Genomic DNA, 12,910 nt, shown 5'->3' with positions numbered 1-12,910 from the left:
TTTACGAAAGGATAGAAAACAACCTCTGCCTTGAAGGCCAGAAATGTAACAGAAACAACATGGAAAAACATGCAAAGAGCATTTTTTTTTGGCAATTGCATACTGTAGGGAAAAACAAAACAAAACAAAACAAACAAAAACAACAACAAACAAACAAAAACAACAAACAAACAAAAACAACAACAAAACCAACCAAACAAAAAAAAACCCACCTCTAATCAGTTTTAAATATTCTGGCTCTCAATTTCATCACATTACTCCTGACTTCATTTTTCTGAGAAGGGATGAAGAGATATCCACAGCTCTCTAAGTCACTCTGTTTCTGTCTTTTATGTTCCTTCTCTGTCTTCCCTCTGTTTTCTGGTCATATTAGTATTTTCTAATGACTTCTGGTACTGAAAGGACACAACCTACTTGCTATAAACGAATAAGCCAAACATGCCTGGAAATGACAGACAAATCTAAGTGAGACAATGATACTGTAAAGGATATTGTCAAAATAATTATGACATGGAAAGAGCTCAGCTGAAGCATCAGAGAAATATTGCTGAAGACTGCATGCAAAGAAACACTGGCATGATTTTGCAAGGACACGTGGGGTTTGGAGAAGGCACGTTGCCACTCGGACTGCTTGTTTGTAAACAGCAGATTGCAGAGTCACGGAGGTCCAACCAATTTCATCTGCCAGCCCCTGAGAAAACCGACCTTCTTTGGCATTCCATCACGTTTTTAACATCCAGACAAAAATAGTCACCGTGGGTCAGATCCACGAGGAGTGAATGCAGTACATGGTGAGTAATTCAAGATGGCAGAACTGAGCTGGAGCTGTTCTCTGGTGGGAGACAGTAATTCCACCCTATTTTCACTAGAGAATTGCATAATAAGGTTGTTACTTCTCATTCCTACATGAAATGCTTATGATACAAAGGATATAGAGGGGGCTTGGACCAGATGACCTCCAGCAGACCTCCAGTGGAGCCTTCCAACCTCAAACATCCTGTGATTTCCTTCTCTGATTTCTGTGATTTCCTTCTGTGACAGCTAAGTTAAACTGGAAAGTACGTGATAAGCACAGAGTTCACATCGCCATACTGGCTATCCATGTACCAGGCATCTAGTTTAAGCTAATGACGTAAGCTTTCTCTGTATTCAGAGGAAAGAAATATGCATCTCTGGATTAATTTAGCTGACTAATTCAGATACATAAACATAGGTTTCTTAAAACCAGGGATCTTCACATACACCAGGTGTTTAAGATCCTACTGTAATGAGCAGTGAGATACTCTACTCAAGCCTTCAGCGAGATATAGGGGGTGACTCATCCCATCCTAAAGAGGACATGCGCATCTCCTCAGTTGAGCATCACTGACTGTTTTGACTAAGAAACTACATTCATTTGCCTAAACATAGGTTTTGAGTGCTGTTTGAGATGTCCTGAGGTATCCTCCTGGCCTCAGCAGCTCTTGAAGAAGGGAGCAGATCTGCCTTAGCACATTTTCTGTATCTGCCAGGCCCATGGTCTGATGCAGATATCTTAAACCCCTTCTGACTCCAGCGTTTAGCCTGTTTAGCCACCTGCCCTATCTATGAACACCTATACTTGGAGTAGAGGTGTCTACACATGGAGCTGAATCCCAGCCTCTGGGCCAAATGCATCCCTCAGGTAGCCAGGGAAGGCACTAAGCTGAATGTGATGTGTTTTGCTGTACGCAGCAATACGAATCATTTAGATGTCTTTACTTTAGTAGGGTCACCTTCAGATGACTTCAGCACTTCAGATCTGCTAGCATCTGCGGCCCTGTGTCTCCTTGTTAACAGCAATTTTTATGCTTCAGTTACTTTGATTCATATAACATATTGAAAAGCTCCTGTTTCATATACAAGTTTGTTATTGACAAACATTTGTTATTAAAATGGAAAACAGCCCTCAGCTTGTCCAACATATTTGTTCAAGTGGGAATCTGGATAAAATAGAGACCTGTGCTTGCCTTGACATCTATATGAAGAGGAAAACTATACCATCCATTTCATTTCATTTCTGGAAGAAAGATAAGCCCCAGATTTGTATTCTACTTCATCTTCCTTCAAGAACACTCCTTACACTTTTATGAGTTGGAACAAAAAATATATTCAAGCAGAAATGGCTCTCCTGCAGGCCCTTGGTTTGATGGAAACTTCAGAAAATGATACAATTGGCATAGTAAAAAATAAAATAAAATCTGAGTTTGGATTAAAGCTTTCATATTCACATCTTCATAGTTTTATTGGGGCTGTGCCTATAAACCTAACTGAGAACTCCAGGTAAGTGGCTATAACTTAGCAAACCTTAGGGGTTTTTATTTTCATTTTCTTTATCTTTTTACTGTAAAAAAAAAGTGTAAAAGCTAAATGTGAAATAGTTCCCAAGAACATATGAAAGTTCTCTGAAGTTCTGCAGCTGAGTGGTGATCACATAAGCTCTTTTCTGTGATAGCTGGGAGTCTCTGACCCTGGCATCTGAGGGCCATTGTGCGAGACAGACATATGCCATTCCCCAGATGCTATGATTTAATATTTCCATCTTTTTAATAGACTTCAGTTTCCAAGTTCAGGGAACACTAATTGCAAGCTGTTCTGAACATATGGAGGCTGTTCAGTTTTACAGCAATTCAAAGAATAACAGGAACTTGTAATTGGAAGGTCATAAAATACAATAGGCTATTTAGAAGATAAGATGAAAACAAGATAGGTGGAGACGCATTTATCACTGACAGTTGTACTTTCTGTATCTGATGATTTAAGTTTTTGTATATTTTGGTTGCAGAAGAATAAAAGCACGAGCAAAAACTTTTTCTTCTAGAAGCTGTCAAGTGTTTCTTTGCTGTTCTGGGCTTATTGCTGCAAGAGCCTCAGTTCCCCTGATTTCGACAGGGTTGCAGCATCTATTTTTCACATCAGGTCTCCCATTCAGCACTGGCAGGCTGGAACTGCAATGCTGTCAACCAATGTAAATACACACCTTGATTTGTAAAACTCAGTCGTATTTGCCTATTTCTCATAAAAAGGGCATAGCCTGGTAAAGACAGGAGCAGAGCTACCACTTAGAACCAAATTACCCAGCAGAAGGGTACTGGTGCTTCTCACTTGTAGCCTAAGAATACTCTTAATTATGCAATTCCTGGCCGTTCAGTTTTTTTCTCCTAACTGTCCATCAGTCCCAGATATGTAGCATCATCCATCACCCCCACCTTCCATGCACAGAGGTGGATACATCATGCAGCATCCACAGGAACATGCTCAACCCTTTTCTTCTATTTACAGTTTTCCCCTGTAATGTATACCTGAAGAAAGGAAAGAGGCAGGTTTTTTTTTTTTTTTCCATATACAATGCAGAACTCATGCATGAAAAAAAAAATAAAAATAGGCACAATTCTCCTCTTATTTACATCTACTTAAGATAGAAGCACCTTGGGGATGAGAATTGGGCCAATGCAATCAGACTGAAGAACCTGAAAATGATTTACGTGAAACTTGCCAGGTGAGCTCCTGAAGGGCTTTGATTGCTTATGCCCTTTGTTCTCCCGTTCAGCTGATTCCTCATCCCAAACGCCTGTCACTGACGCAGAAAGAAGCAGAAATTGCTGCTGGCAGAGCTGGGAGCTCAGAGAGCAATGGTGTGGGGAAGGGCAGAGCTTCCCTGCCAAGCGAGAAGCCTTTGCATAAACTAATCCCCTCCAGGGCTCTTCAGGTGGAATTCCCTTTTCTGCCAGTATGATGCTAAATGCCAGCTTAGCTTTTGATCGAACCAGGTTCAAAGTTGCTTTCAGTCTTCTGAAGCTGTTCCAGCCTCCTTAAGATTTTTTTTTTTTAAACTTAATTTTTCTCCCTGTTTACACATTTTAGAACCATGTCTGTGAGCTTTAAGATTTAAGGTTTCTAAAGCAGAGGAAAAATAAGATGCAGAAATCTCACATCTCCCTTTCTAGTCGATAGAGAGATGTAGACACTTCTGGAATGTGATTCATCTTAACCTAAAATTAGGCCTCCTAAATAGGACAGCTGAATTGCACCCTGGATTGCCTATTGCTCTCCTTTGACTACAAAGTGAGCCAAAGGCGATGGGCTCAGATGTAGCTGTCGCATTGCAAACATCTAAAGCTAGGTGAGATGAATCCCACTCACAAATTTTGAAGAGTAGTGTACTTGCATAGGCTGAACAATGACTTTTAATAAGAGTATGGAGAATAAAGTGGTCACATCTTTCAGCTGTGATTACTGCAACGTTGGAGGAAATTTCAGTACGACAGTTATGATTATCCTTTATTCTTTTTTGAACTTTCAGGTACATGTAGGAGACCAGTTCACTTTGGGAAATTTATTTGTTGAATCTCATCTTTGTTTTATATTTCCAGGAAGAAGATCGTGGTTCTCTCAGACGTGTATATGAAGTGTAATCCACAGAATTATTTATGCTATATTCTTTCAGTCTGCTCTTTGCTCATGAACTGATCTTTTTTGCACACTGAAAATTTCATGTTGCTTCCGTCAGATATGGAGCATATATCGTTTTTCTGAATTAGAATGACAAAATAAATAAAACAATGATAAAATAAATAAAACAATAAGTCTTTTGATATTACACGGTACTTTTAAATTACAGTAATAATTTGCAGATAAAGGCTCATGTTCCATCTTAAGACCTGTGTATTTCTTAAACGTTAGTTTATCTTGCAATTAGATTGTGCGAATATTATCATATCACTTAAACAGATTGTTCACCTTAATGCTAATGCCTTCAATGGCTTGCCATAAATTACACTCACTGACATTTTTCCTGTAATCTAGGTATCTGTACATCCAAATAGCAACATATTTTAGATGGACATGTGGACATAAAACTAACATAGTTACATACAGCCTACCCAGAAATGCATGTACAAGTTGACCACAAAGTCTGTGAATCCTGTTAAAATTAAATTATGCAGTTTGCATCCACTAAGATACCTAAACTATGAAATACAGTTTATCTAACTGTAGACATCTAAAGTGCTACATCTTAAATACCAAAGCAAACCAGTCATCCTAAAAAAAGATCTGATATTTCCTATGCAGTCAGTGGTGAGATGTCTTCAAAGGAAGATTCTGCCTGCCTGGATCTCTGGAGGACTGATTCACTAAGCATCTAAAATGCAGGCATAGATAAGATATCTAAATTAAGCTTGCTGAATCCCATCACAGGCATCTATTCTTCTTTAAAAATCAATGTTCCCATGGAGCTTAATGGGAAATTGCTTGTCTTTACAGACATTAGTTTAAGAGTTTAACCCAGGTCCCAAAGGAAATTTGTAGCAGAGCTAGAAGTATGATCCATCAGGTGCTTTCTTAGGGCTGCCTTCAGTTGCCAGACATTGGCATCTTGTGCCCAGTGAGGTGCCTGACGATGTCTGAGACCTACATATGTGCTGGTAGGTGTGACCAAGACCCAAGATCTAGGTTCTTCTGGACTGGTCCAAGAGGAGGGGATGACCCTTGGTCATCTCAAAGAACAGTAGATGCCTTTATACGAGAAACTGCATTAAGCTCCTAGTTTCAATGGCAGAATTTGAGAAGCTACAAGCCAACCATTTCCAGGCTGAAGTGTGTAATGGCTTTATTGGCTGAAATATGTGGCAGGGCTTTTCCCTTTCCCTCTTGATCAAGTTCTATTCACGATCAGTGTTTTCACTCTATGCCCCCACTTCCTCAGATCTGTAGTGTTTGTTATTTTGATAATCAAATGTAGGAAACTACTGTTCCCTGTGTGAGAATTCCTGTTTCATAAACACCAAAACCAGCAGCCTCCTTCACACCATTCTTATCATCAAAAGTAACTCTTTGCTACTAAGTCTGATAACCGGATATCTTTATTTTATCTAAATTAATGAGAAATAACAAGAGCATTTTAGAAATAGAGCCACCACCTGATTAAGCCAGAGACCTGGAGGATCGTGATCTAGTTCTTCTCATCACTTTCTTCGGTGACCATGACTACTTTCCTTTATCATTGTGGGTGAATCATTTTTATCTTTATTTCAACTACTGGTAGTAGGTTAAAGTGAGAGGAGAATACCACAGAAAGTCATAAACTGAAAGGAAGGTCAAGTTGTGTTGTGCCCTGCAGATGTACCAGCTCATGCAAAATCCTCTTGGTGCCCAGGATAACATAGCTGGGCTGGCCTCAGGCCCTGCAGCTGAGTTGCTTCACATCCAGTCTTGAAGGGATGTGGATCTGTGGTCAGAGTCATCTCCGACCTGTCTGCACCCAACAGGTCTCCCTCGCCTTCCTTGTATAGATAAAGCCTGCATTTTAAGCCTTTTAACCCTTAAGCCAGGACCATTCCCTAGATTTGCTGCAACCAGCTATGTATCAATGATAACTGAAATTTATCTACAGCAGCCAGCCTAGGCTGCAAGGTGCTGAGCTCTTTCCACGCTGCTGAAAGAAGAGCTGAGGTAGCTCAGCACATTACAGGATTAGGTTCTAGTTGCCTAAACCAAAACCATTTTTATCCCACCTTCCTAGCCCTCTCCAGCTCTGTAGGTATCAGCTATTATCTTTTAATAGCTTTAATAGCACTATTGTTGTTCTTCTTTAGCTAGGTAAGAAAATCTGTAATCCAAGCTGTCTGAAAATTGCCTGATAAAATGTTTGGAGAAAATTGCCACCCACATACTATATTCCTTTGCAATGTATGTGAGCACTGCCAGCCCTGCTACAAGATGCGAGAACGTGTATTTACAAATGCACATACTTACTCTTAAACATAAATATACTAATTCAGACAGGAAAATTGGGTGGGGGAAATGTTTATATGTGGTTTAAAAAAAGCTATCAGGATAGACATGCTAGTCAACTAGCTCTTTAAACATGAGCTTGGCACCTTTGTTTTCCTTGTACCTCTTAGTACTTACATAAAGTTACAGAAGGAGTTAAAGCTATTTACTTGCATGGAAACGAATCAGACTCAGAGAAGCTGAAGTCTTAATAGCCAAGCATGTGAAAATGAGTATTTAACCTTGTATTTTGGTAGTTAGTTAAAAAAAAATAAAAAAAAATTGGTGACTTAAGTCTGCATAGGAGTTGAATGAATAAGACATTGCACAAGTAAACATCCCAGTAAATGGGATCAGAAGAGATCTTATTAAAGGTAAAAGGGGAATGTTCCTGTGTGACTGCTTTCAGTGATTGCTCAACTCTATCCTATATAGCACTTAGCCAAAGACTGTTCATGAATGGGTATTTCATTTCAGTCAGCATACTGTAGGTAACACTTACTTTACATTTTCTGAAAGCTTCTGCTTCTAGAGTCTGCTTATGGCAGCTGCTAAATGTTTTGCTTGTCTGGCAGATATTCTGATGATAACACTAATTGCTGTTCCTTGCAGTCAGCTGTGCCTGGGACATCAGCTTTGAGAGCTAAATACTCCCCCAGTGCCTGACCCAACTGGACAGGAAAGTCCTGCATTCCTCCTTGACACTGCCAAAGGTGGTAGGATTCATTTTGAGACAGAGCCACGCAAATTCAGACGTCTACCTGTGTCTTGGACCCGGCAGGGTCACTGGTAGGTGGCCAGGAGGTTTATCGTGTCGGTTGCACCACAGACAAAATGAGAACACTTCCTAAGGCAGGTAGTTCCAGCTTTCTATGCCACAGGGAGCTCACGCACCAGATAACTCACTGGTTTTCTCACTCTGTCCAGCTAGCTATGAATTATCTACTCCTGTTGTATCACCATAAAGATTGGTACTACCTGTAATGACATAGATTGTTCTAAATTAGCAGCAGGAATTTAGGCAACCATAAAGTGAAGCCCAACAGTGAATGCTTTCAAATAAATGTTGGGGAAGATACAGAGAATTTCCTTTATTAATCTTGAATTTACAGGTCGTTTAACTTTTCCTATTTACTCCCTCATTTTAATTGCAATGTCTGCTGGGATTCACTCTTAATTAAACTAGACAGAGCCTAAAGAACTTATACTGGGAATTTACACTGGTTATGAATAGTTCTGAATAATTCAAATGATTTTGTGTAATACCTTTGCTGAAATTCAAAATTTGGAATGAAAGTTCTCTTACAGCTCCAAGGAGTGTTAAGATTGGTGACTACGGTTTTTGTAGAGGCATTTGTGTGTAAGTAACAGAAAATGGCAGCATGCCTGAGAACCTGAAAAGTCCAGAAAAAAAAAAAAGAATCTGTAATATAACTGAAGCCCAGGAGGTAAAGCATAGGTATTGCAGCTGAGGGAGCCTGCTAAGATTTCGGGAGCCATCTGGGAGGACAAACAAAGTAACTTTTCATTTTAATGGGAATAACTAGTCCAAATGCTCCTTGTCTTTGTTTTTTGGCCAGCACCCAGTATCACAGTGACTGATGCCCAATAATTACAGAGGCACAAAACACAGCCATAAGGGATGGCTGAATGAAACAGATCCAGCAGTTTGGGTGAGCATCTCAAAAGCTTTCATCAGACTTTGTTATTTATAGCTTGACTGTGAATCTGATGTGACTATGTTTTCATGCCATTTGGGCTAAAATCAAAATTTTTAGAGTACAGAAGAGATCAGAAACATTCATCAAGGGCCTAATTTAAAGACTTGAGATAGCTTTTTTGTTTGTTTGTTTGTTTTCCCCCCCAGGCATGTCTTTTGTGATAATAAAGGATATTACCACTCCTTACAAGCCAACCTGTGGAATAAATTTCTTTTATATTTTTTTTTTTTTAAATTTCTGAACACAACAGTAGTGTGTAGGTCACCGGGATGGACTTGGCATGTGGGAACTGGAAGTCTGCTATGCAGCAAGTGGTATTTCTGCTATTTAACCATGAGCATTGTAACGAGCTAACTGACCTTCTCTTACTTTTTGATTACAGACCAGCATGAAGATCTGCTTCCAAAAACAGATGTTTGTTGGTGGATTAAGAGAATCTAATTTGTCAGCAAATGCCCATTGATCCCTTCCTCTGGCCTCCAGAGACTATAAAACTGGTTCTGGCAGATAAAGCAAGATGAACGGTTATGCTTTTTGTGTAGTAATATTGTGGTAAAGTTACAGTCAGCTGTCAGCTCCTCTCTGTTCTTGTTTCTTCCATCCTCTGCCTTCCACCATGAGTTTGAACCAGCATCTTTGGACACCTCACTATAACTAGCAAACATGCAACACGAAGCAGGATGCTGAAGCCAAGGGTGAAGCTTTGCTGAAAACCATGGCCTTGGCATGCAGGAGAGCAGGCAAAGCAAGCCTGAGAGCAGAAGGGCTACATCCAGTGCTCCGTGGTCCACTGGAAACACGAGGTAGGAGAGCACCAAAAGGTGATTCTTCCATGCGTGAGCCAGAAGAACTCAGCATACTTAAGCTGAGTGTTGCTTTGAGTAGCTGTTACTGTGCTTGACTCCAGTCAGGTGTTGAGGCGAGGATGGGGAGTGGGCAGGTGCTCTACCCAAGTGCTGGGTTTGAGATCAAAGTAGCTGCACTTAGGAGCAAATCCCAGTTCATGTCAAAAATTAAAGTGTCGTCTTCATTGTTTATTTTATTTATTTATTTATTTTACTTATTTATTTGTTTATTTTTTTTGGTCACAGACAGTTTTAATTACTGGCAATCAAGCAACATTTTCCAGGATTAAAATTTGGTACTACCAACAATTTAGGAAATTAATCTGCTTTAACCATTCATAAATGGAATTTCAGTGACACTGTTCCTCCCCATCTGCAATTGTATCAGTGTAAAGAACATTTGCTGCATACGAAGTTCTAATCATACGGGTAACATGCAGCTTTTTATCAGAATTTTATCAGTCTGTGCTCAGACTTGGAGTGGCAGGAGCATATCAGTGTGGCAAAAAAAAATCCTAATTGGAAGGGATAGTGGTAAAATTATGTGGTGCCAGTTCATAGCATTCTTCTGTGCATCCCCTCAGCTCTAAATCAGTATAAGGGACCAGAGACCATCGAACAGGGAAAGGTTTTTTTTTCTTTTTTTTTTTTTTCACTTCTCAGTTCCTACTCTGGCAGGAATTTGCAGTGGAAACTACGTTTTTTGCATGCTGTTGTAAAGCTTGGGACTCCCTGCAGAGGGACAGGTGGGTATGGTAGCAGTGGCAGGACGCTCAAAGTTGCTGCTCCAGGAACAAATGCAATCAACACTTTCCTCCTTACTCACTGCATGCCTCACAGTCCAAGGCAACCTAAAAGAGATATAATCAACTTTCATGATCTGATAGAGAAATTAAATGAGCATGACATGGCAGCAACAGGTTATTTAGAAAAGCTTAAGGCTTTTTTTTTTTTTTTTTTTTCAAAACAGCTTTAGCACTCAGTGCCTCCCCTAAGAATGCCTTTCTGATTGCCCTCAACACTGGACATTTAACATCCTTCTCCTAGTGAGGATATGGTGTATGAAACCCTGCAATGTTTTGGGAGAATTTCCAGTGTTACAGAAATCCTGAGACAATAGCACCTGAATTTTCAGGGAGGATTTAGAAAATAAAGCTACATTATTATGCTAATGTCAGTGCACCCGCAGATTTTCTTCCAAAATGCTGCTAAGATTAGAACATGTAACCTAAGTAAATAAATAAAGCAATTACCAAATAAATAGATTTATATTCTTAGGGAAGAAAAACTTTTCAAGCTTAATCTGGAAAAAAAAGGAAATCTCTTACATTCAAGCTAGCATTTCAAGCTAATCACCACACACGCAATAGGAAATACATGGCTAATTTGAGATAGCATTAAGTTGTTCACTTAATGGTAAGAAGTATACATATTTTGGGAAGGACAAAACGCATATTTGATATTTTTCACTTAAACAGTAAGGTTATTTATGGACCTCAACAAAAGCTGTTTTGTTTGACTGAAACATCCCGCAGCTGACAGTAAGTATCAATCCTTGTGCTTTGAAAAAGGAAAAAAGAAAACCAACAACTTTTCAAATCTGCCAAAAGAAAAATCCTCTCCCTGATGCCCACTGTGCGTGGGAAGACAGATGAGAGAGGTGTGGGAGGAGTGTTTATTTTGGTGATTTCTCCTTCCCTGGGCAGATGTGATGACTTTCCCCAAGAAAGTCCAGCGAAGGCTGGTGGAGAATGGGGACACTCCTGTGAGATGGCTGGATGGCGACAGGTTTGGTGACTTCAGTAGTGGACCTGGCTTGGATTCCAGGTGTTGACAAAGGACAAGCACAATACTGGGCCAAGACTCCTTTCTGACTTCATCCACCTACTTGCAAAAAAGAAAATAAAGGTTTCTTTTTCCTTCTGGGGTAGAGGCAGACTCGTCCAGTGTGCAGAGCAAATAGGGAAACTTGAGACACAGCAACATTGCATCACAGAATATATACCCTGATGCTCATTCTTATGATCATAGTGACATAAAGTGAGGAACAGTGGCAAAACATGAGTCCTTGCAGAGTTGGATGTTGCAGAACTGGATCACGAGCCCAGCAAAGGCTACGAGGCTGGCTGCATCCCCGGGGGTACTGTGCTGTCCCAGGTGTAACTGCGGATGGGTATTTTCATGATCAGCCTCATGACTTTGAATTTGTAATGATTCAATTACTATAAAATGTGTAGTTTTAGTGCTGGGCTTAGGGACATTTGTTCATACACATCTCCTTGCCTCCATAGAGCTACTGGAATCACCCTTATGTCTCCCCCTCGTTTTACTACTTGCAGACACACACTCACACGACTTTTCTTTGTATGGAAAGAAGTGGGTTTTATTCATGCAAAAAATATTGCAAGTAATCACGTGGATAAAAGGCATTAGCATATGAACATACTGTCTCTGCTCCTTATTGCTATTCATTCTTGGTTGCTTCTTGCTCTTTTCTGGAATAAGTAGGGATAAGGAAAACATTCGAAGGAAACTAGGATCACCTTGCAAGCTGTTTGTGAGCAGGAGAAAAAGCAAAATGACTGCAATAATTTTCCATGTTCATATTGAGAGAAGTCTTGTCATGAGTCTATGGTAAACACGTAAGAGAATGCCACTTTCTTAGTTATTTGAAGTATGCAGCAAGTCCAGGTGAATTGCTGTCAGGCTGATTGATACTCCCGTTTATGTTTATATTCTGTACTTACAGTCTACAGAATGTTTACTCGACTTTTGAAACACTGAGTTAGAAATTTTGGCAGTATTTGAAAGCCAGCTTAGTATCATCAGTGATTAACCCAACACAGAATTCCTGTGGAATTACTAACAGGATCATTAGTAATTTAAGTAATGACTCACTTAGAGAACAATTTTTTTTTCCAGTATGTGTGCAAAAATCACATATCTTATGTTTGTAAAAAAAATCCTATTTTGACAAAATGTTTGGGTTTAGTCCAAAAAACAGTAACTGCCAACTTCTTCACAGACAAATTTGGAAAAGAAAAAAAGTGGAGGAATTAACAGCAGGATTCAGATCTCCCATTGCTAATAGTCAAAGTGTATGTTGAGGAATGAATGCAGACGAAGCTTCAAATACACCTCATGTCTGACACACCCTATTAAAGTGATATGAAGTGGTGGACAATTCTGCCCCATGCAAATCAAATCAAAAGAAAACAAAACAAACAAAAGAAACAAACAACAACAAAACATGCAAGGTGTTTCAAAATATTAGAGATATGTCATGTATGAGGTATCTCAATTTTTGTGCTCTGGGCTTGCCATTGTATCGTGCATACTGTAAATTTTTGGCAGTAATATTACAGTGCTGTGGTTAGAAACTGGTTGTAGTAGGAGCAGAAGGATTTTTTCTAAGATCCCTTTTCTAATTTTCATTACATAGTGACACAAAATAAATTATTCTCTATGGTGTTTTACAGACTTCCAGCTGCTTTCGAGATCTCAGTCCACGCATGGTGAACGGATGAGCTTTGTTACTGTTTGATCAATATA

The sequence above is a fragment of the Anser anser genome, assembly GCF_964211835.1.
Source record: "Anser anser genome assembly, chromosome: 3".
Taxonomy (NCBI): domain Eukaryota; kingdom Metazoa; phylum Chordata; class Aves; order Anseriformes; family Anatidae; genus Anser; species Anser anser.
This window is presented reverse-complemented; position numbering follows the sequence as displayed.